Below are 15572 nucleotides of genomic sequence, written 5' to 3' on the forward strand. Positions count from 1 at the left end.
CCTCAATAAAAGTTCTGCAAGTACAAGTTGACGTATCATATTTTTCTCAAAACTATATTATTTCATTGAAATGTGATGTCATAGGAAAGCCAGATAACTTATCTTGAATGAAATGATATAGTTTTGAGAGAAATATGATACGTCAAATTGGACTTGCAGAACTTTTTTGAGGAGTTTATATATATGCCGTGTTATCATCTGTCATCTTACAGGTGTGATAAATTATTGCAAAGGATGTCTCAGGATACCAGATTTGTAGCAGCTTTTAACACAAGTCACGTCTTCTTCGATCAGCTTTATCTGTCTGTACGCATACACGAAGCACAAAAGAAATAAACATAAATGGAGCTGCGTGGGATTTTAAAATATTGGACATAGATCAAGTGATAAGGTATGGAATAATCAGAAATTGACATAATTGGATTGGATGTGATTTCAACGGAACAATCGAAAATATATTTTGTGATTAAAAAACATGAAAAGACAGAGGACAGCGAAGTAGACATGTGCGTGTATGTGTGGCATATAATATCTAGCGGAAAAATTAAGCAATGGCAAGCAGCAATAGATACAAATAAATTTATCGTAGAACGAATAGTTAATTGGTTGGCAGACGTCTTGCTTTAGCTGTGTTGTGGCTGATGTATATATATATATATATATATATATATATATATATATATATATATAATACATGTATATAGATATAGATCTAATAATATGATATCATTGTGCGTGCTTATTGGAATATTTCATTATTCATCATCTGAGTAGGTTGAAAACGCCCTTTACTCTATGATAAGAACACAAGCACTATCTTAGGTAGAGCAAGATTTTTGGTTTAGCATTCCACAAAGAACCGTTTGATTTTCCCCTTTGAGTAAGCTGCGCTGCATTCATAGAAAATACAGAAATAGCAAAGTGTAGTCTCTTTCCAATGACATTATTCGTTATGCATTTCTTTGTCATTAAAAGTTTTGTATTTTCATGCCAATCTGTTTTTAATGTACTTCTCTATAGGGAATCACAATCTTTTTCGTGGTTTTCCTCGACATTTTGATTATTGTACAAATATTGGCTGTATTGCTTTTATGAAATCAATAAATTGAATTGAATTGAAAGTTTCGTCAGTCCCTGTTGACATTTTGGAAATAAAAGTTTGCCCTTCAATTTCCACTAAATGATAATAATAATATTAATATGATCATGCATAAACAATTAAGTATAGGTATCATCTCGAAACTGGAACGGTTAGTAAGGTCGTTCAATGGTCGTTCGTGGAATTTGAGAACGTTAAAAAAAAAAATTCTTTATGGTACTTGCACTGACATGAGCCCTTTATCAAGTTCTTTTTCATGTTCATTTTTTTTTCTCTGACGAATCAAAAGATGTTGAAAAGCTTTTTGTATGAAATTGTAAAGCAAGTTTGCGACAATTAAGCAGCCTACGTCTTATATTTCATGTGATGACAACATGACATACATATGCATGCAAATGATAAGTGTCTGTATGCGTGTGTTTGCTCGTGAACAAACCATAATGGCTCCTTTTTTTTCTATCTAAGGTACTGCCCCTCCTCAGCCAATAAAGCGTTTTCATTTTGAATATGTCGATTTTGAATGCTTATGTGCCAAGAGTTTCCTACAGGCCTAAATGTATAGACCAGTACCGGAATGAGGAAGATTTACACAGACTTGACCTTATTTTCCGTCGTCTCATCACATCTGTTTCCGCAGACATCTGTATAGAGCGATAGGGGGTTTCCCTGACAGTTCCCCTTACAACTAGTGTTACGTTAATTGTCTGTCTCCATCCATCCCGTGAGTCACCCTTGTGACAGCGCATACTGTGTCATGACAACAACAACAACAACAACAACAACAGCAGCAGCAGCAGCAGCAGCAGTTGCAGCAGCAACAACAGAAACAACAACAAATGCTATTGTCATGATTGTAACCTATCGTATAAAGTACCCAAAATGGCTGCATCGTGGCAGTATAATGTTGCGAAAGATTAAGTTCCTCAATTCCAAGGACCTACCAGTCTTTGTTTCTGGTCCATTATATAAGGATAAGTTATGTTTTACTATCGATCCTAGTCTCGCCAGAGACATCCTTCCTTTGTATCTGATCATTACCGAAAGTAATGCGCAACTACCGCAAATTACAAGACAATGAACCGACATCAAATTCAGAGTAGGCTTTCCAGACCACTTCATATATGGCGTGAATGATTCCTTAAACTTTGATCTGTGAATGTTTAATTTCTTCGTGAAGATATTCTGAACCCCGTTTGTAAAAACAGGACGATCTCATTCATTTTGAAGAGAGCAGTTTTCAAGGAAAGTCCTACTTTTGTTCTACGGCGATTAATGATCAATAGACATCATCAGATCAAACAAAAAGGGAGGGTATATATATATATATATATATATTGTAATATGTTATCATATATACAGTATAATCAAATAGCTTATCTTTCTAGGTGTTAGCACAGAGGAACATAGATTTCACTTCGTCGAAAGATTATTACTTCGTCTCATCATCCGAAAACAGAAGTTGATTAGGGCGCGTTCATACGGCGCACGGTATGGCAACGGTCTGGGTTTTTGCTATGGTGCACCAAAAGGAACCATGTCTGGTTCTGTTCAAAAAGATTCAGTAATTTGATACAAAATCACCCAAAATGTTATTCTCATTTCAAATGTCAAAATCAAGAGCAACAAAATCAACAGTTATAGAAAATTAATTCTGTAACAAAATTATTAGCGGGGAAGTGATATTGTAACAGAACCAGACATGGTTCTTTTTGGCTCAACATATAAAAAACCCGCCCCGTTGCCATTACCGTACTCGGTGTAAACGGTCCTCTCTCTCTCTCTCTCTCTCTAGTCACATCTATGGATAACTTTCTGTCAACTCTATTTTACAGCCCAAATTTGAATCTGGTGTGGACGTGAAAGAAGACGGACTGCTCCGAAATTGTAAACACGCGGCCATCTGATTTGACAAGTGTTTGACAGGGTAAAACAGTAAATATTTTGCCATATGACTTGTCTTTAGTCGATTTTATGGGCTTTACTGGAGGAAAATCAATGGTTACAAACAGTTAAGAGGTTAAAACACATTGTATTTTTAATGATTAGCTTCGCATTCTACTTGTTGAATACATAAACGAATGAAATAAGAGCCAATTTAGAAAATGTAAATAAAAAGATGTTTATAAGACTATAGTTTTTACAACATCTCATCAAAGTTTGAACATTTTTCTTTGAACATTTTATGCATAAGGTATCTTACAAATAACAAGTTGTATAAAAAAGGCCTGTTGATTTCAGTTCTATTATATTAGGTAAACATACACACTGTCGTGGAGAGATATATGTTTAGTGTAGAAAGAATGGGGACTAATAGCTGAATTAATACACGTTTCTTCAAGCTTGAATGGTTAGACAATTTACGCTATTGTAAGGTATATAACAGATCATTAGCTCCATATGAAAAATGTCCGTTGATTAGGTAAATATATAACTACATGACTGTCATGGAAAGGCGGATGAGGTTTGGTTAAGGTATGGAGACTAATAGCTTGATAAAGGTAATTAAGAAACCTCACGCTCCAAGTTCTTAAAAAGTATAAAGATTAAAGGAAATGTGAAGATAGTTTCACATTTCATATTTCTAGGAAAATGAAAGCGCATTTGATTTACCTCCGTCAAAAGGCATGGAATGAGAATTACCTTCAAGATAGGGCCTAAAGTTGAGGTCTTCATTTATTTTTTGGGGTGATATTTACACCTACTTATTTTGGCAAAAGATTTTATTTTTACTTACAAAACACTGCAGCTGAATCTGATGCAAGTTATTAAGCGCAGTGCATATGCAATATATGTTGTAGTTTCCTAATTCCTAAGCAGTGCACTCTGAAATCGAATTCAAACCAGTCACAGAGTTTTAATAATAACAAGAGTATCACAGCGGAATTGACTTATTCACCCATTTCCAATGTGTCATATTTGGCACATATGGATTGTCGGAAGTTTGGTTGAGGTAGTCAAAACAAAACAGAACAGACAGACAGGTATCTCCATCCTGTATTAGGTTCCAGACATATGAATTAATATAAACATGACTCTTTGACCAGGAAGGAAGTCTTGCGAGCCAAGTTCTGGAGTATAGAAACCGGTAGCAACGGAGAGCAACGCTAGTAACCACAACCTATCGAATGTATTTACATGTATTTTACATTTACATTTCAATGACAATTTCAATTTTTAGTCCATTAGGAAATCCTTTTCATTTCAAGTCTTAAACTTACAAACATCAAAAACGTTAAACAAAAATGTGATTTAAATCATAAGATATCCAGCATATATCAACATATGCACTACCATCAAATTTGAGGATTTTAACGTAAAAATGCGTACATGTGTTTGTCTGTTTGCTTGTTAATGTGTGTGCGTGTGTGTGTGGGTGTGATTGCCTGTGTAAATGATTGCATGATTTGCACACTTGCAAAAGGGGATGTCTTGTGGATATTATGATTACATATAAACATACACACGGTGATCAAAGGCTTATTACATCTATCCGGCTGGAGAGTGTTAAGAAGCGATTAACATGGAATTAATTGAAAATATACTGGCTAGAAACAAATTCGTCGTCGTCTACAGGTGTGATTGGCGTCTTTGAAAGGGCTCGGTAAATCAGTATCAATGGATCTTGAGAGCATCAGTGTCCGTTTTACTGTTTGAAGAAGAATTTTCCATCAGTGTTAAATATACGTTTCTTCACTTTTTTTATATTCAACAGGAAATATTTGATTCTTAGCTACTGATTGCAAATTTAAAACAATTATTGCATCCTACTTTTGAAACATACGACTTGCTTATTTTCCAACTTGTACGCTAAAAGTTAAACGCTTCCTTTAATAGCAAGTCTACAATGGAGACAATGCCAACGCCGGATATACCAAATCGTTTCTGAAAACCAAAAGAAGAGAATCCTTTCCTCACGCCAGTCCGCCAATGGAATTGACATATTATTACCACATTTGACACAAGGAAGTAGACATACATTTGCCAAGAATCCGCCTTTGACAGACGGTGAATTCAAATTGCCCACACGCGACTCACGAAGGACAGAGACAGTCGCAGTCTGCCAAAGTTTCACTACGGAGCAGACCGTCTATCAGCTTGGTGAAGTGAAACAATTTGTTGGATTTATCCTTTCAAAAATCTCAGTATTCTCTTTTTGTGTCCATCCACATGATGACAGGGATGGACCTAATACGAGACTGGCGTGGTGTGTGGATTCTCACCTTACTTGCCACACTCTTCACCTGTACGCTAGCACGTAAGTCCTCTCAACATCTCTATGACATGTCTGCGTTTGACAACTCTGCAGAGAGACACCAGTGTATACCACTCTCTGTATTGAAAAATAAGGGAATTCTCTCTGTTTGTAAATAAGAAAATTACTTAAAGAAAAATTAGTAAGAAGTGATCATATTATATCTCGATTATGGTAAGAGCTGCAACAAGTTGCTTGAGTATGCGCTCACAGCACGTTGCTTCTAATCTTACACACTGCACATTTTCGTATTGTAAGGATAATAATGTCAAAAATGAAGAACAATATTACAGTTAAAGGACAAGTTCACCTTCATAAACATAAGGATTGAGAGAATGCAGCAATAGTAGAACACATCAGTGAAAGTTTGAGGAAAATTAGACAGTCAATGCAAAAGTTATGAATTTTAAAAATTTTTGCGTAGGAACTGCTGGATGAGGAGACTACTACAGCTTGTGATGTCATATGTGTACAACAGTATAAAGGAAATATTAAAAAAAAATCAACATATTTTCACTTTTTCGCATGATAAAAGAGCACTTGACTTGCCTCTTTCTAAAGGCAGGGGGAATAATATTACCCATAACATTTATTATGTTAGTAACGAGTCATGGGAATGTGCACTTTTTTCAAACGATGAAATTTTGTGAAATTCTCTTTATGTTTTCCTTATATTGTTGTACTCATGTGACATCATACGCAGCGGTGACTGCACAAAAATTTCAAAAATTCATAATTTCGAACGGATTGTCTGTTTTTCCTCAAACTTTCAATGATATGTTCTACTAACATTGCTACATTCTCTCAATCCTTATGTTTATGAAGGTGAACTTGTCCTTTAACAATCCACTTTTTATGCAACATTGATTATATATGTGAAGTTCGTGCTATTTTGACTCAGATTTGGGGCGGAAATGGATAAGATGCTATCTAAAATATTCCTGTCGATAATTTTGGTGCATATTAAATATCATTTTTGTTCAAAAATTGTCACAAATAATATTTCCCGATTGAACTTCAAATGACCACAAAACAAATAACGTAAAATTCTCCTTTGTTGTTTCACTCTGGCCAAAACACAGGCTAAGAGACTCGGCTTCAGACTAGCATTCTGTACATTTTCATGACGCAAGGCCGTGTTACTTTCGAAGTTTCTGTAGATATGACCTGCGAGTCAAACGCGACATATCTTCTAGACATTATGTCATAATGGACATGATAAGTGAGTTGATTTATTCACTCACTTGGAATTACGAATCACGTATGAATAAAAGAAATATGAGATGTTCGAATATAGAAACATATCAAATGTACATGCAACAAAAGGGAAACTTAATAGCGCAACTGCTAAGTGGGTTAAGTTACAGTTACGAATGTATGTCATTAAAGGGGACATGTCCACCTTCATATACTGTACATGAGGATTGACTGAAAGCAGCATTATTTGTAGAATGCATCAGTAAAAGTTTGAGGAAAATTGGACAATCCGTTCCAAAGTTATGGATTTTTAAAGTTCTGCGCAGTCACTGCTGGATGAGAAGACTACTACAGTGTGTGATATGATGTCACATGGTAGCAACAATATAAGGAAAATGTAAACAGAATTTCCCAAATTTTTTTAATTATAGTAAAAAGTACACATTTCCTCTACTTGTCACTGGTGTATGTTCAGGGTAATATCATTACCCCTACATTCTAAAAGAGGCAAGTCAAGTGTTCTTATATTATGCAAGATAAGTGAAAACATGTTTTTTTCTTTATATTTTCTTTATATCGTTGTACACTTGTGACATCACAAGGTATGTAGTTTTCTCATCCAGCAGTGACTGAGCAGAAACTTAAACGGATTATCCGATTTTCCTCAAACTCTCACTGTCTTGTAGGTTCTACCAATAACGCTGCATTCATTTAATCCACATGTCTATAAAGGTGGACTTGTCCTTTAATCAAAATTCATATGCAACTCCTAAAGCAAAAACAAACAAACAAAGCAAAACAAAATCTTCTTTACACACTGCACACAAAATAGACGGAATATTGACCTACACGCGTCAAGATAATTATTCAGTTAATGAGTTAATGTCTGTCGGTGCACGGAAAAGTCAAAGTTGAATGAATGTCACTGTGCAAGGAATTTCACATTTAGCTAAAGAATGGTTTATGTAATAGTGACGTAGTTTTATTCTGTTATATGTATATGCAACCATGGTTTCCTTGTAAAAGAACCAAAAAAAAAAAAAAAAGAAGAATCAAACAAACCAACAAAAAATTTTAACCTCGAAAACACGACACATTCTGATACACAGGCATGGATTGATTTTCCAATCTGCATTTCTAATTTCCCCGAATCAAAACTGTCAGCAGCCACCTGCCATAAGGCTTGAGCTTTTGAACAATTCCTAAATACGTGTTAATACCACTCATGTAATTTGACTTTTAAAAAAGATAACACAGATTATGCTCATAACACATAAGTAGGAGATGCTCCTATGTATAAATTCCCTCATACAATACCTTGAATCGAGCATTTCTTCTTTCCGGCAAATTGACCATGCGCAAACAGCGTCCGTAGAGCGCGCGTCTTCAAAAAAAAAAAAAATAATAAAAAAAGATAATGAAATAAATGAACAACTATTACCGGCGAATTGCATGCAGCTTGCCTCTATCAATCGGGTCACACGCTAGGCATGATGGGATGCATGGCGGTAATTTCTTGAGGCGAATTCACTATAGTTACGTCCTTATCTTCAAGAATAAGCGAATTTCGAGGATAAGCTTGTAGTAAAGTAGGCCTATGGGGCTCCAACTGTCGTATATGGTCCCTTCCGTCGAGAAATTTTAGGAATGGTGAGTTGGCTCAGTCGGTAGCGCGTCTGCCTCACGATCACGCTGCCCGGGTTCGAACCCGAGTCTGGACTGAGCAATGTTATGTGTAAGCATACCGTCCCCTCTAGCAAGAGGCAAAACACTCTGTCCCTCGGATAGGACATAAAATGGAGGTCCCGTGTATGAGAGAGCAACAACTCATGCACGTAAAAGATCCCGCTTCATTCATTCATCGCAAAGAGCAGCGTGTTTAACCCGGTGAAGTGGTCCCACCTCACATCCAACTGGACCCCACGGAAGACCAGCTTAACGTAGCTGAATATGGGTTATCCAGCCATCTTCTCAGATGGAAAATGAACAAACAAACAAATTTTCCGAGTTTTGGTAGAGAAATTTTGGGAGCGTAACTTTCAAATTAGCGCGCTAATTTGAATTCACACTATCAAATAGCGCGTTATTTCGTCATCGGGTAAGGTAATTCCAATTTCGAGATTCTGAAAAAAAAGGCGCTATTTCGAAACATCGGACTGTCATCGAGTGTCGTTGCACTAGCACTCGAAGAAAGCGTTTCCAACTGGCCAAACTTGTTTCAACAGCTATCAGTTCTCTAAATGTAGACACACAAATTCCACTGGTGCATTTGAATTGTGCCTTTGATATTCGATGTTTGAAGTCGAAGTCTTTCTGACCAATCTGAAGGGTAATTCTGAAATTTTTTTAGGACAATGCTGGTATATCTTACTTCTCCATTTATTAAATGAACTGAAACATGATTATAAAAAGAAGAGTCTACTCCGTCAGGAAAAAATAAATGTGCAAAAGTACCCTGTTAGGAAAGCCGATTCTCACTTTTCTGCTAGATTCCGGCAAATTATCTTACAAATTATGATATTGTTCTTTATAAATGAAATTGTCAGATTAGTGGCTGGATCGATAATCCTGAACACTCAATGAATATTTTCCCAAAAGCGAAGACATAATTGTCCTGCAGAGGGATGTGCTGTGCGGAGTGTTGTAGCAGGTGCCTGTTGCGATGTGAGCTCCTGTGAATCTATAATATGTAGAGGTGCAGGTGCAGGTGTAGGTGTGCCTCTCATTACAGCATCTGGAGGGCTATAAGGGGGTGGTGACATCTGTCTATAATGACAGATAGGGCTGCACTTCTAAACAGCATCAAAGTACCCGGTATTAACCAAGGCCTGCAGAACGGGGGGGGGGGGGGGGGGGTGAAGGGGCGCGCACACATACACACACACACACACACACACACAAACTATTTTGCATAATACATTGGAATACATGGGGTTTTGCGTGTTAGTTGAGGAAAGGAAGCCCGGAAGTGGCACCAGAAATATGAACTGCCCCCCCCCCCCCCCCCAACACACACACACACAACCTTTTAAAAACATGGCGCCGGCCGTGTTGCTACATTGGTTGGAAGAGTGTTCCAAATTCTTCTGGCTCAGGGGTAAAAACCGTAAAGATGGCACATGACTCTGGAATAACGGTTGGGCGCATGACAGTTCCTTGTGTTGTTCTGCACTGTGTTTGTCTCCTCTGCCATAGCTATGTTGTCAAGACCGTAGTGAACCATATAGAACACTTCACACTAATGGAGGAGGCGATGATGTCTTAGAGTATTCAAACCAAGAGAAGAGAGGATAGAACTTACACTAGATTCCTATGAGTAGTCATGGAACACAAACTCGGCTGTTTGGCAGTGAATGTTTTCTAGGATTAGGCTATACTTCTAGGTATGTGAATTCCAGGTGCAAATTCAATATTCAAGCTGAGGACTCACAAGTTGTTGTATGCTGCTACCATCGCCTTCTTGTCGCATTTGCCTCATGTTCTCCGGATAATGCCAAAGGTCTCGAGGCCTTTACCTGGTTTCTGAATGTGTGCATCCCAGCTCAAATCGTTGGCGGCCGTGACCCACAGGTATACTTCAAGGCAGATTTTTGTCTTCGGTACCTCTCGTCCATGTATGGTGTGGGAGCATCCCAGAGGAGCATGCCATTGCTTTACGTGTGAGGTGATGTCAGGTGTGCACATTCCTTGATGTTGAGGGCCATGTCCACAAAGTCTCTGTCCATTGCTAGAGTAAACGGGTCTTTTGGGAGGAAATCCTAATCATCTCGATTTGATGCATCGGTAAACAACACAATCGTCAGCAAAGATGCCACTGATGTACATCTGGAAATGGGTCTGCCGGAGGAGCAACCCTTGAGCACTCCAGAGAGGACGTCAGCAGCTGAGGAAGAAGAACCATTGGTGGCAGTAGTCTGGGACCTTCTCCTGACGGAAAACTCTGGATCTAGAACAGAGTGCTGCCACGTATACCATAGAAGTCCAATTAGTAGATGAGCTTACGATGGACAGCCTTAGCAAATGCTAAAGTCAAGGAATAAGGAATCAGTCTAATATTGCTGATTCATTGTTGAGGCTCAGTCATGAATAGGTTCATTTAGTTGGATTAACGAGACAGGTGTTGTCTAAAGCCCTGTTGGTTCTTCATGGGGGATGTCATTAATGGCAAGATGTCTAGAGACATGACTTAGAATGAGATGTTCCATTATCTTGCTGCACAAGCATGTTAGTGACATTGGCCGATAGTTGTCTGGATTACTTTTATCGCCAGATTTGTAAATACTGGCAATCCTATTAATTTTTCTTCCATTCCTGGGGCAGATATTCAATTTCACATGACTGCTTGATAAGGTGCGTGATGATAGACGATAGCTTTTCAGCTTTGTCATGAAACATTCTGGTTGGTAATCCGTCCTGTCCATTTGTATTTTGGTTTTGCTGAGTTGCTTCAGCTGTTTCAGGAGGCCAAATTCCCTGACTTCAACATTTTCAGTTGAGTCAAATCGGGAATGACATGCCCAGTCGAGTAACTTTGACTTCTATTCCATCTTTTTTTTCTTTGCCCAATTTCCAGGGCGGATTCAGGAATTCCGTAAAGGGGTGGGGGCGCCAAGCAGTTTACATTTCTGGTGCCACTTCCGGGTTTATTTAACTGACGAGTAAAAAAAGAAGAAGTCTTGACTGTGTGTTTTGTTTTGTTTATTTGTTCTCGTGCCACTAGAAAAGAAATAAGGCTGAGTGCAATAGATCGACTGACAATGATGGTTTCTTAAAAGAAGACAGAACAAAAAATGAAAGGGGCACGAACCCAACAATAAGAGGAACGCGTTCGGTGTCCCCCCCCCCCTCCGTCACTGATTTCCATTCGCTCATCCTCGTACCTTTACCATTATGTATCTCTAATCCTTATAGCAGATAATCATTATGACGGAAAATGATTACCGTCATGAGACATCTTTGACTATCTTCCTTCGAGCGAAGCTGGTCAATTATTGTCTTTCTATCTGTGAAGCAGATCTAGTTTAGTACATATACTGCAAAGTGCAGGCTTCAAACATCTGTTCAAAGGTAATTGGACAGTTTAAATCACTCTAATCTCTCGAACTTCCTTGATATAACTAACTACTATCGACAATGTTTATTTCACCAACTGGCTTGGGACAGGTTGCGCCCTTAACGGCTATGAGGACTGCGGAGGACACCAACAACTGAGAAGACGTCGTCAAGCGTGTACTGAAGAAGATAATGGTAAGAAAAGCAGCGCCTTCTCCACTTTGGGACTTGGGGTCTGTTGCATATTGTTAACATTTGCCAGGATCTTCTTTTCTAGTGTGCGTCGTCCCTATGGAATAGGGTCGATTACTCTCCAAGAGATTGCCAGGCAACCATTCAAACCATTATTCTGAGGAAACCTGCTCAATTACGACAAAACCAGTATGTCACTTAAATATCTTGTACAAACAGATGTGATATGAACAAAGGTTCGAGATACGATAATGCATGTCATATCATAAGATGATAACATGTGTTTCTTAGTGTGGGGCTTGTACCGCTTTCAACTTCTTTTGTCACAACTCTAGTTTTTCTCAAGAATAATTCAGTGTCATGGATTGCAGAGAATTCTTATTTTATATCCCCGCTACGAAGTATCACTAAAGGCATTATGTTTTCAGGTTGTCATCCGTCTGTCCGTCCCCCCCCCCTTCCTTCCATCCATCCTTAATTAATTTTGTGGACAGCAAAACTTAAGAACCGTTTGACGTATCCAAATAAAACTTGGCATGTATGTAGGCCTATGTATGAGTGGACGAAGTTGTGCCTATCAAATTATAATTTCACATGCTCAATGTGTCAAAGGTGAAGGTCAAATTCCGAAAACTTCCCTATTTCCTCCATATCTCCGCAATGCCTGGAGGTATTTTCTTAATGTATGCATGTATTGCCAAATAAGTATTCTTTAGGGAGAGGCCACATGGGGTCAAAGATCAAGAGGTAAAGGTCAAGTGAAATGCCAAATTTTTAACTTTTTCACCATTTCTTAGAAATGGTTCAAAGTATCTTAATGAAACTTAGTGCATATTAATAACTATAGGGCTTTTTACACTTGTAAATTTTTGCTTAGTGGGCTAAGGATAGTCCCGTACCAACGGTGGGGCTAAGGCCCCCCCCCCCCTTAGCCCCACCGTTGGTACGGGACTATCCTTAGCCCACTTTCTGTTTACACTCGTTTTTGCCAAAGTGGGCTAGCCCCACCGATAGTCCGGTATATCTGGCCCTGCAAAATAGCAGGGTTAGCACCGCAATTGCGGTGCCAAGCAAGTGAGTGCAAACAGAACGGAAAAATAACCGGGGCTAAGCGACGGAGACGAAGTCCAACCCCCACTGACCAATCAGAAACGAGGTAATCAAGTACTGCTGGTGCGTGCGTGTACGTGTACAGTGCACAGCGTAATCATGAATATTCATGTGGTTTGGAAAGTCCGGGGCTAAGAAATACGAGTGTAAAAAGGTCAGTTTTCTCCTTAGCCCCGGGCAAGAGATAGTACGGGACTAATTGACCAGTGTAAAAAGCTGAAAAAATTGGTACGGAACTAACGATAGTCCTGGGTCAGAGAAAGTCCGGGGTTAAGAAACACAAGTGTAAAAAGGGCTTTATATGTATGTACTGACTGAGAGTGATGGGAATTTTGGGGCAATGGGGTCAAATGTCACGAGTGAAAGTCAGGGCAAATCGAAGAAATTCTGGTATTTTTCATTGCACTCTTTTCCAATACCTTGGGGATTACTCAATATATTTCATTTAATAAAATTAGGTAGGCCTATATGTATATTACTGCACAATGATCCTGTAAGGAAAGGTTTGGGCTATGGGATCAGGACCCCATTTCATAAAAATTTGATATGATAGCAACTCTTGCTGAAATGGCAATTGTCATGACGATGACAAGAATCCAGCTTCCTGATTGGCTGTTGCTATGGAAAGTTGCCATTCCAGCAAGAGTAGTCATCCTAACACCATTTATGAAATGGGGACCAGAAGTTACAGGAAAATGTTCAAATGCAAAAATTTTCCCGCATTTTGAAAATAGTTAATAAGTAATGTAATGACAATGGATGCTACCACTTAGTGATTATTTGAAGAATTGTTGGCCAAGGGGGTCAAAGGGCAGGGTAAAAGGTCAGTGAAAACGCTCAAATCCACAAATACCTGCTCTCTTAAATAACCAACCATTCTATCTAGTTCAAGGAAAATATACTCAACACATTTGTGAGAAATATGTCATTTCATTATTATATATATATATATATATATATATATATATATATATATATTTTTTTTTTTTTTTTTGCCAATCATGTGAAACTGTCATATCACATTGTCAAGACGTACCCAGACCTATTAGAAGAACCGTGTTATGGCGGAGGCATACCAGTTTCCATAGCAGCATTTCTCGTTTAAAGGTCCTGTTTACCTTTGAGAATAGTGATTTAAAAAGATTTCAAAATATGACATTCAATGCATATGTTTAGGTCTGTTGTACCACACTACATCCTATCATATAAAATTTTAGCGATAAAGCCTAGAGTATAAGGAGATATCTGTATTTTTCTCAGTAAACCGTAACTGTAAACGGTTTAGTCTGGAAACATTTTCATTATAACAATTGTTTACATTTTGTATATCTAACAATGCTTAACATCGATTTTACCGATTCAAATGTTTACAGTGGTTGTTTCTATCCCTAACTCATATTTTAGAACAATTTTAAAGACAGCCAATCCCTTTTGCATGCAAATTTTTGAAAAATTGGTGAGAACACTTAGGTATTGAAGAAAGCACTTTTTGGAAACCTCCTGTAAATTTTGAACTCAAGAGGGTTTTTATTTGTTTAGTTAAATTGACCGTTAAGATTTGAATAATTTTTGCGTACTACGCAAAAATTACAAATCTAAATACTAGTCTAGTTTTACAGACCTGTGAGATGCACTTAGTTGTACATATAGTTCATGTAAGTGGTGTGTTGTTATTTGCCATGGATAACAAAGTAAGAGAAGTGAATTGTGAATTCTTCTTTTCTGACAGCTTTAACATGCATATCTGTTGTTCGAAGTATAAGTATCATATTACAACCACAGGATGATTAATGTATGCAGCTGTGCCCAGTACACAGAATACGTTACGGTGAGCGTTTGGTGCATTATTTGAATCTTAACGGCTAACAACCTTCAAATATCACAGAAATGTTATAGATTTACGATAGTCTTGTCATTCTGGTGGAATATATCATGTTCTGTGCTATTTGGGAAGGAATGCAAAAGGGAAGGGCCATCTTTAAAGCACTAATGCTGGGTTTTGGTTTCATCTGCAAATGGTAAATTATGCCTTTAACATTTGAATGAGCCTATAATTGAACAATAACCTCCAATATTCAACAATGTGACAATTTACGGTATTACCGTTAAACCATTCTTTCTTTTTCCGTAGTCCGCTTCGACACAGTTGCTACATATGGAGTCCAAGCGACTCATGCCTTGTTATATTGGACAATGCATAGGCAAAGTACCAACTGTGCAGTGGGTCACTACAAAGTCACGCTTACACGTATCGAATATCGGGCCTGTCCTTCGTCTTCTATATGGTCCAGAGATGTTACAATCATGGCACAGAGAAGTCTTATGAATGTTACTGGACTGGAACCGTACGCGACGTACAACATCAGAGTCACGGCGGAATCCGCAAATGGTTTTGTCCTCGCCTCAGCAGGAATCATTTCTCTTACCACAGGAACATCTAGTAAGGAGTATCCATAAAGATATACTATCTACTTTACCAATGACATCAGTGAAAGTAAGCTAAACAAGACTGGAAGTAATCGAATACAGATCTCTGAGAGATCACATTGTCAAAAAGAAATTCAACAATTTCAAGAAAAAAGGGCTTGTCTGTAGGATGCAATAAATCACATTTTACTTGGAACGGAAAAAGGCTGATGTATCTTCCCATCAATTTGCATGAAAGCAGAA

General features: G+C 38.1%; 1 long non-coding RNA gene across 1 annotated transcript; it reads left to right on the forward strand.

Moving 5' to 3' along the window:
• Nucleotides 1–5227: 5227 nt before the first annotated feature.
• Nucleotides 5228–15262, forward strand: LOC139734855 (uncharacterized). The gene is made up of 3 exons (XR_011711185.1): nucleotides 5228–5354; nucleotides 11712–11795; nucleotides 15034–15262. It is a non-coding gene; the product is annotated as an uncharacterized lncRNA (long non-coding RNA).
• The last annotated feature ends 310 nt before the right edge of the window (nucleotides 15263–15572 follow it).

The sequence above is a fragment of the Diadema antillarum genome, unplaced genomic scaffold, assembly GCF_040938485.1.
Source record: "Diadema antillarum isolate AM-2024a unplaced genomic scaffold, OU_Dant_1.0 seq00000550_RagTag, whole genome shotgun sequence".
NCBI lineage: Eukaryota > Metazoa > Echinodermata > Echinoidea > Diadematoida > Diadematidae > Diadema > Diadema antillarum.